Genomic DNA, 18,973 nt, shown 5'->3' with positions numbered 1-18,973 from the left:
AGGAGTGGGGTTCCCTCCGGAACCGGGGTAGAGGAGTTTGCCGAGCTTGACCTTGCAAAAGCTGTCTGGCCAGGTCATCAGTTCTTTCCTTTGATATTATTAATTCCCTCCTGAGGGCATTAGTCACTTGACGAGCGGCATGTACTTCGGCCCGTAATTCCCCCAGTAATTGGGCCAACTAATCAGTCTCAGAACTTTCCATAGAGCCTGGGTGGGAATTTGTAGGAAGGCTTCGCGTTCTGTTACGCTCACCTGACTCCCACGGAGGCGCTGGCCTGGTTCGCGCTGCTGTGACCTCTTCTAAGGTGATGCGCAGGGTTCGGAAGACGGACTGGACCGGGCCCCCCAAATCTGGCTTGTCTGGCTCGCAGAAGTATCCTTCTGTAGGCGAAAATAGGGGATTAACTGTCTGCGGGGTAATGCAATCGGCCTCCCACTTTCCCCTCTCACCCTCCTTGAAACCCTTCTGTGATTTCTCGTAGCGTCTCACCTTAGGGTCTGGAAGGACAAGCTCTCCATCCTGCTGCTGATGCAGGGGCGCGTTGGTATCCAGTTACTTCACTGGATTTTTGGATTGGTGAGAACCAAACTTGCTTGGCTTCCAGGTAAGTTTTTTGATAAGAGGTTCCCCTTGTGTCCATGCATTAATGTACTAATGCTAGTGTCTTTTCCCCCATAGGGGCCAGGGTACGGAATGCCGGGGAACAGGCACCGACCCGAGATGAGAGGTGAAATCCTTGTAGAAATCAGGTAAGTCTTTAATGAGCGTTTTTTGGTAATGTCTTTTCATTCGCTCATTACCGCTGATGTCTCTTTTTCCCCTTAGGGGCCGGGGTCCGGAAATGCCAGGATGCGGCGCGGACCCGAAATGAAGAGGGAATGAATCAACAGGTAAGTCTTAACATGGAGATTTATCTTTCCTTATTCCCTTCTATCTCTCACCTTTTGTTCTGGTCTTTTCCTCGCTAGGCGCTGTGGCGTGTCTGCAAATCCGGATGATCGCTGCTGAACATGGAGACGCCCTGTAAAGGTGAGTGGAATGCAGCGCTGCAGCTATCGACGCGATGAGCTTTTAAATTAAAGTCTTCCTTTTCAGGATTGTCGGCGAGATGTCTCCGGGATGCGGATTTAGCAGGTAAGGACTTTTCCTTCTTCTGTTCTCTTCTTCTCTTCCTTTGCAGGTGATCCAGGATGCTGGCAGGCGTGGCAGAAGTCAGGAAACAGGAGCAGACACGGTGAGCGTCCAGCTGCTAGATGCAGAACAACGCAAAGCACGTGTGGCTGTTCGGGTGGGGTTTAAATAGCCTTGGAAGAAGTTCCAGGTATGTATCCTTCCTCCAATCAGGTATGTATCCTTCCCCGACCACGCCCGGATGGTAAATTAGTCCCACAGGTAAAGTAGTTCCTTTCAGGCCTCAAGGAGGCCGGGATCCTGCAGCATGGTCTGCATCAGGTAAGTGCACCCAAGCATTCCCATAATGAGCCAGGCGCCTATGGCGCCAGGACTGATGTTTTTTATGAGCCTGGCGGCATAGGCGCCAGGACACTGTCCAAAGGGCCCCTATATGGGGTTGCTGGGTCCTTCCTTGGTGACTGGATGTCCGCTTTCGGGGACGCCGGGCTTGAACCGGCTCCCCGGGAGCGGGCATCATGACAGTAGTGTTGCCTACAATTTCCGCACATTAAAAAGTGCATCATGCGTGGAAATTTAGGATGCGCTTTTAAATTGGCAGAAACACCCCCTGATTTACTCAGAGGTGAAAAAGGCGATCTGAATGGGCACGCATATAAAATCCACAAGGGACACCTGAATGGGCACATTTTACTAAAATGTGCCCATTCAAGTGTCCCTTGTGGATTGGGCTGCTCTTTTTTTGGTCGCAAGTGATGAGATGTGTTTGCACATTTCATTTCTTGCATGTATATGTTTTGAGAATCTGGGACCCTGAGGATTTTTTATTTTTTATTGTAGTTTTTGCAGGTTTTCTTTGCAAAAACGGCCGTTTTGCAGCATTTTGCGCAAAACGTCAGTTTTCCAGCATTTTTGCGGAATCGTAAAATCGCTATAAACTGGTGGGTCTGAATATTAAAAAATCAGTGGTATAGACTAGATAGCTTTGTTGTAGAACAGACACCAGACAGACATTGCGGTTATTTGCACAAGTATGAATGCTTTTGGTATGAATGGGTATGCAAGGGTATGAGACGAATGGTGTGAGATATGTGATCACCGGTTGGTGTGTTGCTTTTTTACAGTTGGTTTTCAACAATTGTTAATGAATGTTTTTCACTTTTTGTACTTATTCATATGATGATGATAATTAGTTTTTGAAAAATATGAAAAACATTAAAAATATTTAATACATTTAACAAATGAAACAGTTTTTTGTCTAGATACACATTCTATAAACAGCTTTCACGGTGGAAGGAATTGTGTGGCACCTTGCTTTGGCGCGAGTGATATCACAAATGTTAGGAGGGTTTGTATTTGTCCACGGACAATTACATTTTTTTGTACGCTCTTGGGTGTCTGGACAGGAAATCCGGCGGGTTGTCTGCCCCCACTTGATACACCAATTCAAAGTCATATTGTTGGAGGTGCAGCTACCATTTTCTGGCAGGCGAACGCGGGGAAGACCCTGTGAATATGGTCAGTAGAGGCTTGTGATCAGTGTATAGGTGAAAATGTCTGCAACCCCATAGGATTGTGATGGCCTCCTTCTCTATGTGTGAGTGTCGCTGTTCCGTTGGTGTCAAAGCTTGTGATGTGTATGCAATTGGCCTGATCTCTCCAGTGTGCGATGGCTGAACCAGGATGGCGCCCAGTCCAACAGGGCTGGCTTCCACATATAGTTCTGATTGTAGCATGGCGTCATAGTATGCCATGGTAGTGTCTGGCAATAGCGATGTCTTGATTTGTTCGAAGGAGTCTTGACAACGGATGTTCCAGTCCCACTTGGTGTTGGCCTTAGTCAGGTCCCTCAATGGTTCCGAGATGGTTGCCAGATTCGGGGTAGGTCACCATGCCTATGAAGCTGAGCACCTCATTGGTGTGGTGGGAGGAGAGGCTCCTTTGATATCTTCCACCTTGAGAGGGTCAGGGGACACGCCATTGCTGTTGAATACGTATCCAAAGAAAGTGATTTCTTCCTTCAGGAATTCACACTTTTCTCTGTGACTGGTAAGTGAAGACCTTTCCAACCTGTCGAGTACCATTTCCAGTCTGCGTAGGAGTTCCTCTCTGCTGCTGATATGTATCAGGATGTCATCACTGACTTTTGGTACTCTGGGTATCCCTTGGATGACTTCTGTGATTGCTTGCTGGAATACTTCTGCTGCGGATGATAGTCTGAAGCTCAATCTTTTATACCATCTCATGCCTAGATGTGTTGAAAATGTTGTAATGTATCTTAAATCACGGTGTGGCTTCAACTGGTGATATACAGACAGCATTGAGGTCTAGTTTCGAGAAGAATCGGGACCCTGTGAGGTCTGTCACAGTTTCATCCAAAGTGGGGATAATGTGCAGTTCTCTTCTAATGGCTACATTATGCAGGCACATGTCAATGCAGATTCACACTTTCCAACGTTGTTTGGCTTTTTAGTGACGAGCATCGGCGACACCCATGGGGTCGGGCCTGAAACAGGTTCTATGATGTCTGCCTTTTCCAGTTCGCGTAACTCCTTGGTGACTAGATCTCAAATGTGAAATGGTGTCCTTCTGTGCCACATTGCTCTGGGTTCATTGTGTCAATGTGTAACTTGATAAGTTTACCTTTCAGGCACCCTATGCCCTGTAGGAGGCCTGGGTGTTTTGTAAGTAGGCTGCTGATGTCTGTGGAGTCGGAGACATCGCAGATGAATTTGATTAGTGCCAATTCTTCTGCTGACTCCCAACTGAGTAGGCACTCAATGCCTGCATTCACAACGTATTATGGGGTTCATTTATGAGCCCAGCAGAACTCCCCTGCACCACCAAAATGCATTTTCAGCAGTTACAAGAAGAATGGCGACACTGGCTCTACTGAGCACTATTCCCTTGCATCAAAACTGCATTTTTAGCAGTTACCAAAAATAATGGCTGCGCTGGCTCTGTGGAGCGCATATGGGACGAGGTGGAACATAGAACACTCAGAGAATGGCTGCTGTTATTTTCTTCATATGCACCAAAAAGAAGAGTTCAAAAGCAGCCTCACTCAGCGCTGCTATGCTGCCAGCTCAAGACTTCAAACTCCCAAAGAAAATGTGCTATTGAAAACGACTTTGCACTTGTGCTATTTCCATCTTTTCAACATTACACAGTGGTTCCAGTTACACATATCCATGCCCAGCTATCTTCAGGATGAATACCAGCAAAATAGGGTCATTCCTCCTAAAAGGCATTGTGTGTCAGGTAAAAACTGTGAAAGAGCAGAGAAATTAGTTCAGGCCGTGCGGCAAGCGTTTACTCTTGCAACAAAGTAACACAGGCAAAAGTCCTCACAAGAAGCTTTCTCTCTCCCTTTTGCTTTAGTTCGTGTCAAAGAACCCTTGTTTTGAACAGATTCCTGTGTAATTGCATTAGGAAATGACATGGGAAAGTAAAATGAACCCGTGTTGTACTGCCCTGCAAAGCAGTGAGTGGATATTGTACAAGCTCCATGGAAATAATATTATAATATGCCCAGGAACAAAACTATATATGTTGGGAAGAAAAGCTGCTACTGTACTATTTGTAGTGTATTTTTCCCCACAAAAAGAACTTTAACATCCTGGCTAAGCCCAGAAATTGCTGCCAACCCTGTTTTTGCAAGGCAGGCACTTCTAAATGTACCAGCCCCGTGGGAAAGGTAGTTCCTTTATCACATGAATGGACCAAGGTGTGAGAATTCGCAACCTCGTCAGACTTCCTGTCATTTCTCCAGCAAGGGACACATTTATGTCAGTAATCTAAAGAAGCAGTAATGTAAAATGTTGACAGCTTGAATGTAATTGTTGCGCCATGAAAATAAGACAATGTGGATCTTCCTAGCATGTGGGGGACGCACACAGCATTAAAGTGTCTTTTCTGGGGGAAACATACATGCTACAGTTATGAAACTTAAATGCAAATATGCCCAACATGGTTAGGCCATGTTTATCTATTTGTAGGATGTTTGATAAAATAGTTTCCATAGAAATTGCAAAATAATGCCAGGAGAACAAAGCAATATCGCACAAACTTGGCATTTGGACAGAAATGTTCCTTGTAAAATATGGTATTTGCCTATCTCATCTTTATAAGGATGACGTTTATAAAAATTAACATTTTGTGTCATAACTGATTTTGGCAAAGTAACCGTGGTACAAAAAAGCACCTCATAAAAACACACACACTAAAACTGAGCCATTTCCTTCTGTCCAATTTGCTTACAGGGAGGCAGCGACATTTACAGGCGGACTATCCGATTTTAGAGGTATGTCTAGCTTAGTTCTGCCCACATAGTAAAAATCATCTGATGTCATCCGGTCTATATAAGGTGGAGACATTCAAAAGTCAGGACTCCAGAGCCAGGCTAGAGGTAGCAGATCCAGGCAGAATCTCTTATCCAGGCAGAACCTCTTATCCAGGCAGAACCTCTTATCCAGGCAGAACCACTATCCAGATTTAAAACACTACAAAAATCCCAATAATTCAGGGAGAAAGGGCGAAAAGGCTGCTGAACCCTTTGGGATTATCCAGTGACCAGACCTGCTTGGCCCAACTATCTGCTTTGCCCAGCTGATGCACCCCGCTGTCTACTGAGATCAGACCCTGGTTGCCTCGCTGAGCCCCTAGAGAAGAGCCCAGCCGTTGCCCAAGCGACCAGACCCCTGTTCCGCTGTCCAAAGACCCGGCTGGCTGTCTAAACTATTCCATTCAAGTGCTCTTTGTAAGTATTACCCTTCCCCAATACCAAAAAGCTGCATCCTTTGCTCTTTTACCTTGTATTTGTCCAACCCTATAAGAAACCCTGTAAGAAACCCCATAAGTATCCTAGTAAATCTTAAAATTGTTAGACTTCTCTATGTATCCTGTCCTTAGGAAAATCTGTGTTAATCTCCATGTGTTAGTGCCATTCTTTCCAAATCATTTAAGCTATATAAGTCCTTAGTACTATTTGGAATAAATTAATTAATATTCATACACAGAGACACATCAACAATTGGTTAAAATTGCGAATTAATCTTTTTGCGGGCAGTGTTCTTCATTGAGAATCTAGCCACTAAAATATAGTCTTAGTAGAACTGCTTGCCTTATAAAATCCGATTTTCTCTCCCTATAAAGAATCCTATACTTTCCCCATCCCGAGTCACTCTTTCACTTTCATATCATACCTGTTATGTGCCTTTGTACCTTAGCATTAAAACCGATTTCCGATTATGTCCATTTAGCTCATTTTCCAAGCCGTTTTGCTATTTTAAACCTGTGAAACGAAGCAATTACAATTTTGTCACGTGTGATTCTTGCTTCCAAAATCACTTTTCTAAACTGTATGCCTGTTGTTTAGTACATTGCCTTGTAGATTGAGTTTGCTTGCTTCTTTGATACAGCCACATACATTCTTGCCTTATTCATTCAACCGCACATGTAAAATCACCATTCAGTAATTACGAGTGTGATTTTGCTTATTGTTCAAGGGAGCTCAATCTGATTTTGGCCTCCCATTTAGGGGTGGTAGGTCGGATTTTCATGCGGATTGTTGCCTAGTATGCCTGATTCCTTGCTACTCCTCTCCACCCACCCAAATTCGGTTAACAGGGGTGTGAGGGGAGTATTGCAGGGGGATTGCCTAACGGTGGTGCCATTTAAAAACACTACCCAAAATTAATCTTGCTTTCATTCAATTGTGCATTGTGTATTTTATGTTATAAGGTTAAACTAAGTGTATCCTATCATTCTATTGTGTAATTATCACCACACTGGTGATTGGTGCCCTATATTGAATGTGTTTGATTTTTAGTTATAAATTAAAAGAAATAAATATTTCATTATTACACACCGGCCTGGTTCATGGTCCATTGCAACGCAGGGTGTACGTTAAGGAGGGTGTGAGACGGGTTGGCTGCCTTCTCAAAAATGTAATCTGAAGGAAATAAATTTAAAAGCATTTTAATTGTGCGCTGCATGCCTGGCCAGTAGAAAGAGTTGTGGTCTGGAGTGTGACGCCTCTTTAAAATCCTTAACAGTATACTTTGGATCTGATCTCTGTGTCCCGTGCGTTTTACTTCCCGCTAAGGTTGCATCCGCTTAAATGTTTTGACTGGTATCATGGTTTTCTGACCATGTATGTGTATGAGGCACTTGGGTCTCCTCTTTTTAATTGTTGTTTTGCCACTTTGTTCTAAGGCCGAAACAAGGTGAATCTTGCCTTTCTTCCTTGTGCGTCCTAATTCAAATGCTGCCGCTACTCCGTCAGGTTCATCCCCGGATTAATCCGTAGATGAGTTGTCACCAGTCACCACCAGATGTTTGTCCGCTTGCTTCTTCTTCTTGAGGTGTGGTTCTGGTGGCTGAGATTGAGCTGGTTGAGATTGAGCACTTTGCAGTGGTCCTGATGACTGACATTGCATGCGTAGTGAACGTGGCATCTGCATGTGCCGCACATGGTCCCTGGGTGGGGCAGTTTCTCTTTCCATGGCACTCACATCCACACCACCCATATTCAGGTGATCGAGGTATTCTTGGTTGCCATCATGGGACTGTGTGGAATTCATTGTTCTTGTCTCTGGCCACAGGGAGATTGGTCATTTATGCCACTGTGGTTGGCGGGGCAAGTTGTAGCTTCTGCAGCGTGGTGCCCATCTGAGCTGCTCTGGTGTGCGATAGTTCCCTCTGGCATCCATACTCCAGTATTCTTGCTAGGGAAATCCCCTTCTCGCTCAGTACTATCCATTGAGTTAATGCCATTTATGATTTGGTGCCTGATTTCTGGGATGTTCAAGGCCGCTCGGAGGGCATTATTTTGAATTGTCTGCAGTTTGTTTAGGTTTTGTTTACCAGTACCGGCATACAAAACATTACAGTAGTCCAATTTTGTGCCAGCAATGGCTCTTGCAATGGTTAGTCAGTTCTCTGGCATGAGGAATTGTCTGGCAGTGGTGATGAGCTTGGCCGTGCAGGCTGCCGATGAAGCTACAGGACTTACTTGTTTGGTGAGTGAGAGGGTAGAGTCAAGATGGACGCCCAATGTTTTCAGAGTCTGAGGCTGGGATGAGAATTCCGTCTATGGTAAAAGAAGAGTAATGTGCACAGAGCTTTTGTAGTCGGGCGGGTGAGCCCTTGAGAACAATTTCTGTTTTTTCGTCATTGAGACAAAGGTAGTTTGTAGCCATCAAGGTTTGGATGGTGCAGAAGATGTTGTTGAGTGTGCGGGAGTCTTCTTCGTAAGAGCCTGACAGTGGGATCAGGATTTGGGTGTCATCGGTATAATTAGTGTATTGTCATGATGCCTACCTCCAAGGAGCCAGGTCCGACCCAACAACCCCAGAGGCAGGCATCATTTCCCCCAGGGGAGTGCCAGCGGGCCCAAGCTGGGGCCCTTTGGACGCAGTCCTGGCGCCTTAGGCTCCAGGCTCATGTTGGACCGCTGTCCTGGCGCCTTAGGCGCCAGGCTCATAAAGCTAGACATGTGTTCAAGTGTTTTAATGTGCACTTACCTGATGCAGACCATGCTGCCACATCCAGGCCCTCTTGAGGCCTGAATAGGAACTACTTTACCTGCGGGACTACTTTCCAGCCGGGTGTGGTCGGGGAAGGATACATACCTGATCGGAGGAAGGATACACACTTGGAACCTCTTCCAAAGCTATTTAAACCACACCCGATCAGCAACTCACGCTTCGCGTTGTTCTGCTCCTCGCAGCTGGACGCTCACCGTGTCAGCTCCTGTATCTGGACTTCAGCCACGCCTGTCAGTATCCTGGGTCACCTGCAAAGGGAGACAAGAGACCTACCAGCTAATCTGAACCACGGAGACATCACCGACGATCCTGAAAGGGAAGACATCATTTTTAAAAGCATTTCGTTACGATCGCTGCAGCGCTGCATTTCACTCACCTTTTCTGGGTTCCTCCATCTTCAGCAACGATCATCCGGATACACAGCCTCTTCCCAGAGCCTAGAGAAAAAGACAAGAATAAGAGGTGAGAGAAGGAAGGGAATAGGAAAAGCTCAGTTTCCTCCTAAGACTTACCTGTTGGGTCATTCCCATTTCATTTCGGGTCGTGCTGCTTCCAAGCATTTTCCAGACCCCGGCCCCTATGGGGAAAAAAGACAAAGACATTAGATGAGCGAATGCAAAAACATTACCTGAGCGCTCATCTAGGACTTACCAGATCTTTACTGGAACTGCACGTTTCACTTCGTGTCGGCGCAAATCTCCGGCATTCCGAACCCCGGCCCCTATGGGGAAAAGACATCAACATTAGTGCTTTGTTGCAAGAAGTCTCCAAAGGAATCTTCATTCATCACCTGAAAAAAGGCAATGAACATTATTATTTAAAGCTTGAACTTTTGAACTTGCAACAGAACTTTTACAGCGCCTTACCAGTATAATCAAGCTTACCTGAACTCCCATCCAACCTCAATCCAGTGAAGTAACTGGGTTCAACGCGCCCCTGCGTCAGAAGCAGGATGGAGAGCTCGTCCTTTCAGACCCTAAGGTGAGACTTCACGGGGAATCGTGGAAGGGTATCGTGGAGGGTTGAAAGAGAGTGGGAGGCTTGAGCATAACTCAGTCAGTAGGTAATACTCCCTTTTCACGCACAGGGGTATATTCCTACGAGCCAGAGAAGCCAGAGTAGAGGGCCCTTCCTGTCCATCTTCAGAGTCCTGCGCTTCACCATTGAAGAAGCATCAGCACTCGAAGCCAGACCTGCGCCTCCGTGGGAACCAGGTGAGCGTTACAGAACGCGAAGCCTACCCACAATTTCCCACTCGGGCGCTATGGAGACTTCCGAGACTGACCAGCTGGCCCAGCTTTTGGGGGAATTACCGGCAGAGGTGCACTCAGCCCGCCAGGAGACTAACGCTCTCAAAAGAGAACTGATCTCATCTAAGGAAATAACTGATGACCTAACCAAAAGGTTATTACAGGCCCAGGCAGGGCACACTCCTTTACATAATTATGGAGACATTTCCACATCAATGGGTTTGAGTAACCCGGTACAAATTAATCTACCTGGACACATGCCTTTGGCCCCGCCTGAACGTTTTGCGGGGGATCCCAAGAAATATGCCGTCTTTATGAACCAATGTCGTTTACACTTTCTAAGCAGACCCAGAGCCTTCCCTAACGACCAGACCAAGATAGCCTTTATACTATCTTACCTCAGTGGCAGTGCTGCAGATTGGTCTATTCCATTGGTAAATCAGGATGATCCCATTCTCCAGAATTTTCAGGGCTTCCAGGCCAGCATGGAAAGATTGTTCGCTCGACACTCTCAAGGACAGGCCCTTGATAACGAACTGCTATCCTTACGACAAGGTAATCAGGATCTTCTGTCCTACATAGCCACCTTTAACAGACTGGTTGTGGAAACTGGATGGCCAGAAAGCAAAAGGATCACATTGTTTCATCGAGGTCTGCGCGGAGAGCTTAAGGATGTTCTAGCTCAGATAGTAAACCCACCCCAGGTCTGCGCAGACTACATTGACTTGGTGGTTCAACTTGATCACAGACTTCAAAATAGAAAAGCAGATCGGTTCAAGTATGAAAACCGAGCACCGATCCAAACCCACGCTACCTCCAAGAGTACCGACGTATCTGAACCTATGCAAATCGGTGGTGTTAAAGGACCATTAACGCAGAAAGAACGAGAGAGAAGGCGGCACATGCAACTTTGTCTGTATTGCGGGACTTCCGGTCACTTTCTTCGAAATTGTCCAGTTAAACCACTTAAGAAGGTGGTTGGAGCTACTGATAAAGAATTAGCGACACCTGATTCGGGAAACAACCTAACCCAGCAAGCGTAGGGGTCCGCTTGCCGAGCTTGAAAACTAACTCTTTGACCTCGCATTTCGTCATGCCAATGGTGCCCGTGGACCCAAAACAGCCTCAGCAGTTGCATGCTATAAAAGCATAGATCGACAGTGGAGCTATTGGAAATTACATAGACCGTGAATTGGCTTCCAGGATTAAGCTTCCTCTCTGCCCGAAAGTAACCCAAGATGTCATTACTACAGTAGATGGAACCGAAATAGCCTCAGGGCCTGTAACGCATTCCACTGTTGAAGTGACACTGGTGGGTCAGGATGGACATCGGGAAGCAATCGTGTTTGATGTGATCAAGGCCCCATAATTTCAAGTAATTCTTGGAATTCCTTGGTTAGAAACACATAATCCCAGAATTGACTGGCGAGCAAAGAAGATAAGTTTTTCCTGATTGTGAACCAACTTGTTATCCAAGAAATCCAGCTATGGGTCTAGCCGCAGCAACTTCCACCCCTGTACAGCTACTGTCTGAATACCAAGAATTCCAAGACGTTTTTCAGAAAGAACAGGCTAACACGTTACCTCCCCATCGGTCTTATGATTGCCAGATCGATCTGGTACCCAATGCTCAACTACCTTGTAGTAGGATTTATGCTCTTACTGAACCTGAGAACCTGCATTTGCGTCAGTATTTAGATCAGTACCTAGCCAATGGTTTTATTCGCCCATCCAAGTCTCCTGTCTCTTCAGCTCTGTTCATCGTGCCAAAAAAAAGAAGGCGACCTTAGAACGTGTATAGACTATCGTGCCCTAAATCAAATAACGATTAAGAATCGTTATCCTCTGCCCTTGATCCCTGAGCTTATCGACCAGGTGAAAGACGCTTGTGTGTACACCAAGTTAGATCTCCGAGGAGCTTATCACCTGGTGCGCATAAAAGAAGGCGACGAATGGAAGACTGCATTCCGCACCAAATTTGGGCTCTTCGAATATCAGGTGATGCCCTTCGGTTTGTGCAATGCACCTGCCGCCTTTCAGTACTTTATGAATGATGTTCTTCGGGAACTTATCGATGTCTGTGTCATTGTTTACATTGACGACATCCTGGTGTACTCTTCTTAAGAATCTGATCATAGAAAACATGTTAGGGCAGTTCTTGAGAAACTGCGCCAGCACAGACTATTTGCAAAACTCGAAAAATGCATTTTTCATACCACAGAAGTTGAGTTTCTCGGATTCATCCTGACACCTCAAGGAGTCCGAATGGACTCGCGAAAGGTGGACGCCATCCTCAAATGGCCGTCTCCAAGCTCGGTGAAGGGAGTTCAGAGCGTGCTCGGCTTTGCCAATTTCTATCGAAGATTCATCCCGGAATTTTCCCGAACAATCCAACCCATCACCGCTCTCCTAAAGAAAAACAAACGCTTCGAATGGACTCTTGAGGCCGAACAAGCCTTCATGGACCTGAAAACCAAATTCACCTCTGCACCTGTATTGAAGCACCCGCACCCAGATCTCCCGTACATAGTGGAAACCGATGCTTCCAGTTCGGCCATGGGATCTGTCCTGTCGCAAAGAGACCCAAAAACTAACCAACTACACCCAGTGGCCTTTTGGTCCAGAAAATGTTCTCCTCCTGAAATCAACTACGCAATTACCGATAAAGAGTTACTGGCCATCAAATCTGCTTTCAAGGCTTGGCGTCACTACCTTCCCGGGGCAAGACACACCATCACCGTAATTATGGACCACAGAAACTCACAGTATTTAAAGACGGCCAAAGTTCAATCTTCACGACAACTCCGATGGGCTTTATTCTTTGCGGAATTTGATTTTGTAATTACCTATCGCCCTGGCTGCAAGAATGGAAAAGCAGACGCCTTATCCCGGATTGGCATGGAAGAACCTAATTCGAGTTTAGGACCTGTGCCCATCATACCTGAGCAAAGAATTTTAGGCTTAACTTCATTGCAATCTGTTGAGGATATCCAAACGCAAGTAAAACAACTTCTAGACTCTTCAACCTTATTGGAATGGAGTCAAAAGGGCCCTCATTACACCGTTAAGGATGACTTACCCTACTTCCAGGAGCGGTTGTTTCTGCCAAGTAAAGAATTGCAAGAACTTGTTATTGCCCATCATCATGAATCTTTAATGGATGGACACCCTGGTATCGCTAAAACGGAGGAAAAAATCAAACGCCACTTCTGGTGGCCTTCTTGGAGAAAAGACATAAAGTCTTTTGTACTGTCTTGTGGAATTTGCGCCCAAAACAAGGCTCAAAAGAAAAGGCCAGCCGGCCTACTTCAACCCTTGGATATTCCACCGGCACCATGGCACACCCTGTCAATGGACTTTATAACAGATCTGCCTCCTTGTGCTGGTTACAACACAATCCTTGTAATTGTGGACCTATTCTCCAAAATGGCCCACTTTATCCCTTTAAAGGGTTTGCCTTCAGCTTCCACCTTGGCCAAGGAATTCCTGGAGAATATAGTTCGCATACATGGTTTCCCTTCCATTTTAGTCTCGGATCGTGGAAGTCAATTTATCTCACATTTTTGGAAGAAGTGTTGCCAACTAGCACAAATAGATGTGCGGTTATCCACCAGCCACCACCCCCAGACCGACGGACAAACCGAGAGAACCAATCAGACTCTCGAGCAATATCTTCGGTGCATGTTACACCAATCCGAGTTAAATTGGAAAGACATCCTTTGGATCGCACAATATGCATACAACAATTCAGTGCATTCTGGAACCGGACAAACCCCCTTTTATACTTTGTATGGTCACCATCCTCGGACCTCTGACCTAGATCCACCTCTGACCCTGGAAATGTCCGCAGTAAATCATCTGCATTCCGCAATAATCCGAGCCTTCAAAGAAGCTGCAACTCATTTACAGCAAGCCAAGAAAAAGTATAAAGAAAACGCTGATTTGCACCGAAGTAAAACTCCTCCTTACCAAGTAGGAGACCGGGTATGGCTAGCAATTAAACATTTACCCCTCAAGGGCCCGCGAACCTTCAATCCCAGATTCATAGGACCTTATACCATCAAAGCTATAATCAACCCAGTGGCCTTTAAACTGGATCTACCGTCCAACATGCGTATTCATCCAGTTTTTCATGCATCACTTTTGAAGCCAGTACAACCAGGAACCCGATTGTCCAAGCCTCCAGATCCAGTTCGAATTGAAGGGGAATTAGAATTCAAAGTTAAAGAAATTTTAGACTCCAAGGTGGTAAAGTCGAAACTCTTCTATCTTGTTGACTGGAAGGGATATGGACCTCAGGAGAGATCGTGGGAGCCTAGTAACCATGTCCACGCACCTCGATTAGTACAAAGGTTTCACCGGAGATTTCCGAACAAGCCCAAACCCCCGGAGGGAAGAACCTTTGGAGGGGCCTTGAGGGGGGGTACTGTCATGATGCCTACCTCCAAGGAGCCAGGTCCGACCCAACAACCCCAGAGGCAGGCATCATTTCCCCCAGGGGAGTGCCAGCGGGCCCAAGCTGGGGCCCTTTGGACGCAGTCCTGGCGCCTTAGGCGCCAGGCTCATGTTGGACCTCTGTCCTGGCGCCTTAGGCGCCAGGCTCATAAAGCTAGACATGTGTTCAAGTGTTTTAATGTGCACTTACCTGATGCAGACCATGCTGCCACATCCAGGCCCTCTTGAGGCCTGAATAGGAACTACTTTACCTGTGGGACTACTTTCCACCCGGGTTTGGTCGGGGAAGGATACATACCTGATCGGAGGAAGGATACACACTTGGAACTTCTTCCAAAGCTATTTAAACCACACCCGATCAGCAACTCACGCTTCACGTTGTTCTGCTCCTCGCAGCTGGACGCTCACCGTGTCAGCTCCTGCATCTGGACTTCAGCCACGCCTGTCAGCATCCTGGGTCACCTGCAAAGGGAGACAAGAGACCTACCAGCTAATCTGAACCATGGAGACATCACCGACGATCCTGAAAGGGAAGACATCATTTTTAAAAGCATTTCGTTACGATCGCTGCAGCGCTGCATTTCACTCACCTTTCCTGGGTTCCTCCATCTTCAGCAACGATCATCCGGATACACAGCCACTTCCCAGAGCCTAGAGAAAAAGACTAGAATAAGAGGTGAGAGAAGGAAGGGAATAGGAAAAGCTCAGTTTCCTTCTAAGTCTTACCTGTTGGGTCATTCCCATTTCATTTCGGGTCTTGCTGCTTCCAAGCATTTTCCGGACCCCGGCCCCTATGGGGAAAAAAGACAAAGACATTAGATGAGCGAATGCAAAAACATTACCTGAGCGCTCATCTAGGACTTACCAGATCTTTACTGGAACTGCACGTTTCACTTCGGGTCGGCGCCATATCTCCGGCATTCCGAACCCCGGCCCCTATGGGGAAAAGACATCAACATTAGCGCTTTGTTGCAAGAAGTCTCCAAAGGAATCTTCATTCATCACCTGAAAAAAGACAATGAACATTATTATTTAAAGCTTGAACTTTTGAACTTGCAACAGAACTTTTACAGCGCCTTACCAGTATAATCAAGTTTACCTGAACTCCCATCCAACCTCAATTCAGTGAAGTAACTGGGTTCAACGCGCCCCTGCGTCAGAAGCAGGATGGAGAGCTCGTCCTTTCAGACCCTAAGGTGAGACTTCACGGGGAATCGTGGAAGGGTATCGTGGAGGGTTGGAAGAGAGTGGGAGGCTTGAGCATAACTCAGTCAGTAGGTAATACTCCCTTTTCACGCACAGGGGTATATTCCTACGAGCCGGAGAAGCCAGAGTAGAGGGCCCTTCCTGTCCATCTTCAGAGTCCTGCGCTTCACCATTGAAGAAGCATCAGCACTCGAAGCCAGACCTGCGCCTCCGTGGGAACCAGGTGAGCGTTACATGTATGTTATCCCGATGCCATCAAGAATGTCAAAAAGTTGTTTAGTGAAAATGTTGTATATGGAAGGGGAGACACAGGAGCCTTGGGGGACACCACAACGAATGGCTATGGGGGATGCATTGGCTGTGTTGGAGAAGACTCTCATTGTTCTTCCATTGAGGAAGGAGGCCATCCAGGCAGTGGGATTTGCTGAGAAGTTGGCTGAGGTGATGAGATGGTGGCAAAGGGTAGAGTTCTCAACCAGATCAAATGCAGCAAAGAAGTTTTGGAAGAGGAGCAAGACAGGTTTGCTATAATTTCTGAGTGAGCCTAGCTGGATTTTTAGGTCAAGTAGGGCTGATTCTCTACCGTGACCTGGGCTGAAGCCTGTTAGGCTAATACCTAAGATGCGGTTGGTTTCAAGGTAGGCTTGGATCTGAGTGTAGGCTGCTCTATCTAGGATCTTGAGCAGGAATGGGCTAGTGGTTATGGGTCGTTAGTTGTTGCTTAGGGTAGGGTCAATTGTGATTTTCTTAAGGAGCGGGTGGACCCAGGATTCCTTAAGGCAGGCAGGTACTTGGTTAACTGTGAATTAGGAGTTAATGAAGGTGGTGATGAAGGGTGTAAGAGATTATGTGCAGTCCTTGAGAATTGAAGCTGGGCATACAGCAGCCTTGTGGTTTGAGGTTGCTGATGATTTTCTCAGTTTTGGATTCTGAGATGTTTCTGAATTGGAAGGGGGCAGTGCATGTTATGACAGGGGGTACAGTATAGTGACTGAGGTTTTGACTGCCTTGAGTTTGATATTTTCCTAGAGTAAGAGGATTTTGTTTTTCATGGTGCTCTGAATGTTACTGCACCATGATTCGTCTTTATCAATGGCATCAGGGGGAGCGGTTGGTGTTTTGAGCATCCTGAGGATTTTAAAGAGCTCTTTAGTATTTGACTTGGTCTGTTGGATTCTTGTATTGTAGACTAGTGCTTTGGCTGCTGTGATTGCTTGTTTGTAATCTTTAGCAAGATTAAGGAAGGCTGTTTTGGAGTGGACAGTGGGGTATTTTTTCCAGGACAATTCTGCTTGATGCTTTTTTGTTCGCAGTGCTTGTAGGTCTGAGTTGAATCAGGGGTTGAGGTGGCGGTTTGGTTTGGCTTTCCTGTGGAGAAGTTGGGCTACTTGCTTAATGGCATTAATGAGCGTTCTGGAATAGAGATTAGCTAATCCTTCAGGGTCGTATATGTGTCAGGATTCTGAGCTGAAGGGTTTGAGGTGGTGGGAGATGGCATCTTTAGTCATTTTATGTGTGCTGCATGTTCAAGTTTGAGGTAGAGAAGGCCGGGGGGCGATGGCTGTTTGAGTGTAGGGAATGAGAATTTTATAATATGGTGGTCGGACCTTGGGCAGATGATGTTGGAGATGATGTTAATCTGACTGTTAAGAGCTGCAATCCAGTCTAAGGTTCTACCCTTGTCATGCATGGGAGAGGATATGCAGTGTGTGAAGCCGAGGTCAGTTAAGGCATCGGCTGTAGAGGTGGCAGCAGGATCTGAAGGGTCTAGATATCTTAGGTTGAAGTCACCTAAAATGATGACTCTGGAGATGGGTTTGATATTACCTGGGGTGTGGGTAAGATTTTCCTCAAAGGTTTCGATGGGTCCAGGCTGGCGGTAGAGGATATGCAGGGTGATGAAGTCTGTGGGTGAATTGGTCAGTTTGACTACAAGATGTTTGCAATGTTCATATGTGGGTATCTTTGAGGGTCTAATTTGGACGGTGTCCCAATAAAAGATAGCAACACTTCCTTGTGGGGCGAGGCATCTAAGCATGGTGATTATGAAATCATTGATGTCTACTGAATGGGCAGGGAGTGACCTTGTGTTTATGAGGTCTGCAAAGATATGCGGGTGGGATTGGGCCGCGAGGAGAGCGTGGTTTGTGATGGTATTCTTGGGGCTTTTGGACTGGTTATCTATGTGTGAAGGTGCAAAGGGGTTTCAGAGCTTGTATTGGCGGTAGATGCGAGTGAGTGGGGCCAGTGTGGAGTGCAGTGGGGGCAGAGTAGCACGGCCTGAAGATTGGGGGCTAATGTGGTGCAGGGTGTGTTAGAGGTGGGATTGTGCCTAGTGGAGCGGGGGCGTCGGCCAAGGTGGACGTTTCTGAATTCAGTGCTTGCTGAGATGTGGGAGGGTGGGCACTTAGAGGTACACATGCCCAGGTGTGATTTTCTTAGATTAAGGGCACGTGGGTGGGAGTCATTAGCTGGGACGGAAGTTAGGTGGTTGGGACTTGTGGCACTAGTGTGTGATCGGTAGTTGCGGGTTGTGCATCCGTATTAGTTCAGTGCAACGGATGAGGAAGGGGGGGTGGGCAGAAGCGAGTGGGTGCGGAGTGCTAGGACCTTGCAGAGAGTGAACTCTAGGGGCATTGCAGAGGTGAACAGGAGCCATTAAGTTCCTGTTTGCGAGATGGAGTGGGCACATGCATGGAGGGAGCTGTGGCATGGGGATTAGAGCATTTTGCGGTTCGTGTGCTGCTGCTAACGCCGGGAGAGAATGGGTAAGTGTTGCGGCTGAGAAAAATGCGTGTGGGAGGTTGGCTGGATGTTGAGACCGACTGTGAATGTGTTTCCCTGCTGCGGGGGAGATTCGGCAGTGGTAGGCAGGCTTGCCATGAGGCTTGTCTGCCTCGTGTCGTAGGATGTCTAAAGATGTTGGGGCTGTCGGGCCGAGCGGTGGAGGAAGGGGGTGGGGCATGGGAGTGCCCAGCTACAGGCGATGTAGGCATAGTCAGGAGTGGTGAGTGTAACACAGGGCAAGCCTCCGGTACGGAAAGGTGCGGCAGGCTTACCTTTGATCAGGAGCTGCAGCTTGGGGGTAGGCAGCAGGCAGGCTTGCGATGGCGAAAAGGAGCGGACAGCTGCAGACAGCTCCTTCAGCCTTGGGAGGATGCCAGCTCCACTATCCGGCGGACCTCGGCAGGGGCTGTAGGAAGTTGTTTGAGCCAATCAGGCTGAGTATAGAGTATATATGTGTATAGAGTGGAAAAGAACAGCACAAGTGTGAAAAATGAAGTGAAAGGAATAAAAGACAGTATAAGTGTGCACGGCAAGCGCCTGAAGATGAAAGGTACAAATCAAAATCCAAGTAAGAAATAAAGAGAGGAACAAAT

This window comes from Ambystoma mexicanum, chromosome 5q, assembly GCF_040938575.1.
Source record: "Ambystoma mexicanum isolate Mex_15411 chromosome 5q, UKY_AmexF1_1, whole genome shotgun sequence".
Taxonomy (NCBI): Eukaryota; Metazoa; Chordata; class Amphibia; order Caudata; family Ambystomatidae; genus Ambystoma; species Ambystoma mexicanum.
The sequence above is the reverse complement of the archived record's forward strand: the minus strand, read 5'-3'. Positions refer to the sequence as shown.